Source organism: Sinocyclocheilus rhinocerous, unplaced genomic scaffold (genome assembly GCF_001515625.1).
Source record: "Sinocyclocheilus rhinocerous isolate Xijiao unplaced genomic scaffold, SAMN03320098_v1.1 scaffold5218, whole genome shotgun sequence".
Classification (NCBI taxonomy): Eukaryota; Metazoa; Chordata; class Actinopteri; order Cypriniformes; family Cyprinidae; genus Sinocyclocheilus; species Sinocyclocheilus rhinocerous.
The window spans coordinates 43,590-47,008 of record NW_015639848.1 but is presented as its reverse complement, the minus strand read 5'-3'; the positions used below and the strand labels follow the sequence as shown (position 1 = coordinate 47,008).

The 3,419-nt window shown below is 40.1% G+C and overlaps 1 protein-coding gene across 1 annotated transcript in view; it reads right to left on the bottom strand.

The window, feature by feature from the left end:
- Window positions 1-1,404: 1,404 nt before the first annotated feature.
- The window catches only part of LOC107752212 (uncharacterized), a 27,158-nt gene continuing 25,143 nt past the window's right edge, over window positions 1,405-3,419 (bottom strand). The window contains exon 7 of the mRNA XM_016568115.1: window positions 1,405-1,416. The gene's annotated coding sequence lies outside the window, so the exon portion shown is untranslated. The remainder of the gene's footprint in view (window positions 1,417-3,419) is intronic.

Genomic DNA, 3,419 nt, shown 5'->3' with positions numbered 1-3,419 from the left:
CATAGCCTTACTTATATATATATATACAAGATGAGACACTCATATTGCCATGAATGGGAGACATTGTTGCCAACTGTTTTCAGCTAAAGCCTGTTCAATTTGCTAAATACCATCATACATACACCTTTTAGCATATTCATTATGTTATTATGTGCATTTGCATTCTGTTAGTTTCAGCCCTTTGTATTGTTTGCTTCTCTGCTACTCTCTGTGCTCACATAACATATTTTAATATAGCCAAATTGCAATAAACTGTTCATATATATTCTGTTTGTTGTCAGACAGTATGAATACTGACTGGAACGTGTGCCATTAAGACCACTTTAAACCAGCAGTCTCTTCTAACAGCTGCTCTGTTCAATTCTGATTTTTAGTACAGTATGGCACTGATTTTTAGTCTGTCTCAGTTTGTTCTGTTTTTTCATGTCATTCCAGACAGACTGGATGATGATTAGATTAGATCAGATCTCTGTGTGGAGCACTGGCTGTTGTCAGACTCCTTGTGCAAACAAAAATCTCACTGGATTATTACAATTAATGGCAAAATGGCAAACACTAGGCGCGTTTCCATTACCCTTCAAATTGCGCAAATTGAAATTGCGACTTGAAAATACGCCTAATGGAAACGCGTCAATTTCGCAAAAACGCCCATATATCGCAAAAAAGTTTTTACGCTCGCATGAGGTGGTTTTTCAGGCAATGCGAAAAAGGAATAATTCGCAAAACTGCAATGGAAACGTCTTTTTCGCATTTACAGGTCACATGGCGTATGTAAAAAGTCATATGATCATTCTTCAATGTACTATAACCTCCAAGAAACACTTCATAAGTGGCCGCGCTCCAGTATAAGGGGCTTTCCCTACCATTAATGCTTAGACAATTTACACTGCACACGTCTGCGGTGCAGTGTGGCTCTGATACGGCCACTGAAGCTGATCGCGGCCACTCAATGCTTGTGTTTATGATTTTATACAGTCTATGGTTTATTCCAGCTGCGCCACGCACGTTTCTGAAGCGGCTCTCTGTGCTGCTTCTGTGAAGATACACGCATAAGCCTCCTTTGAATAAATATAGCCAAAATCCGTTGCCATGACTTATCGCGAGGCAAAAGGTTACGTTTTAGTCGCATAACATTGGTTAATGGAAACGCCGTCATTTCGCAATACTTTTTTATCGACATTTAGAAAATATCGCCAAAGTTTTGCGCAAATCTGTAATGGAAACGCGCCTAGAATGTTGGTCCCTTTACCATCCATAGGCAGATCAACGAAGTCACTTATCGACTGAACGAATCTTCCTCCTCATCACAGAATTTCACCTTCATTCACATATCATTGCTCAAACTGTATATTAACCCTTCTGATTCCTTCTTCTCCAGGGTCTGGTGCTGATGACGTGCTTGACGTGTGGATCCTTCTTCGGAGAACATCTAGAGTCAACACCATCCTGGATTTTCGACAATGGGACGGCGAACTAGAATACCTTGTGGACATTTTAATGCGACTCACCCAAATCATCCGGCACAGAGAAGCAGAGGCCGTCCCAGTCATCGTCCGCCACGGCCATCAGGAGCAGCCCGTGGAGGGGGGTACTGTCACAGAGTCAGCAACATCCACAGCACCAGACCCCTACACTCTGCCCAGTCGTTCCCAGTCTCCAGAGTTCTGATCACCTGCTCCTGTCACTGCCAATCACCACACCCTATTTAAGCCTGCTTCAGTTCACCATTTGTCTGGTCTCATCGTGCATACATGGACACTTACTTGACTACCTGTATGCAGTTATTGAGCGATCCACATCCTGCTTCCAGATCTGGCTCACTAACACCATTGAATCCAAACCTGCAAAAGATAAGACTGTTATTCTCTGCCATTACCTCTGCATCGATCAATTTACCAGTTACCCACCTGCTATTTACATTTGTTTGCTACAACCTGCAATAAAACCTGTTGTTTGGATTTACCTGTGTTGCATTCTTCTGTTTCACGAGACAGCTAACATTTGATGCACATATAAAATACATCTCAAAAAACACCTTTAACATCTTAGGAACATTGCTAAACCTTTTCTCTCTTTTGCTGATGTCACATGTAAACTTAAGATGATAGGGGAATGAGCTTTTTCATTTAAAGCCCATGAGTTATGGAATGTGCTTCCCTTCATTATTAGAAATTCTTCAGCTTTGGAACATTTTAAACAGTTTATCAAGACATTTATTTAAGGTTGTTTTTAATTCATTCATTGTTTTTTTTTATTTTTTATTGTTGTTTCTGTTTGTATTTCACTGTAGATCTGTCAAGACATTTATTTAAGGTTGTTTTTAATTCATTCATTGTTTTTTTTATTTTTTATTGTTGTTTCTGTTTGTATTTCACTGTAGATCTTTAGGTTATTTGCCCTAAGGTTCAATTCTCAAATTTGTGACTAAGACCAGCACAGACCCTGTTAATGTCCAGCCAGCCAGCTCCAGAGGGCTCCAACACATACCTTGGTAACCAGGCAAAGCACAAAGGTACAAGTACAAACCATAGTAATGTACAGACAACAAGTGCTCTGCCAATAGACCCTGCAGACTGGCCTTCTGTATAAACTGTATTAGTACATTAATAACTCTATTAGTATATTCTGTATTAGTATATAGAGGTCCATTCAACCCAGGACCAATTTTTTCTTACCTAAGGGGAAATCAAGAGGCTTCCATGCAGGTCTATATAATAGACAACTCTCAAATGGTGCACTGCTTCCCACAGGATTTTGTGAGACTTGTGGCGGCAGATGACGTCACATATTAATTAGCATATTTATGACATTGGGTTTGTGTTCAGACAAGTTTTGGCACTTCGGATCTGTTCTACTTTCTGAACTGCCTTCTGTATAAACTGTATTAGTACATTAATAACTCTATTAGTATATTCTGTATTAGTATATAGAGGTCCATTCAACCCAGGACCAATTTTTTCTTACCTAAGGGGAAATCAAGAGGCTTCCATGCAGGTCTATATAATAGACAACTCTCAAATGGTGCACTGCTTCCCACAGGATTTTGTGAGACTTGTGGCGGCAGATGACGTCACATTAATTAGCATATTTATGACATTGGGTTTGTGTTCAGACAAGTTTTGGCACTTCGGATCTGTTCTACTTTCTGAACTGTCACATACTGAAATATAGTATGATCTCTGATCGCTCAGATCTCTGCCACAATTCTGCACGCGAAAGATCATATTTTGAGCACACAAAAGTGCATTTTTCACGCGCGCGATCTGAGTTTTGTGGAGAAAATGTTCGTTTCGCAAAGAAAAAAGTAATTTGAGCGCACGAAAATCAATTTTGCATTTAAAATACGTTTTTGGATTTGTGCAGACCTTCTCTTTTGGCGCGTGCAACGTTTCACTAGCTTGCTCCCTTGATGCCCGCCT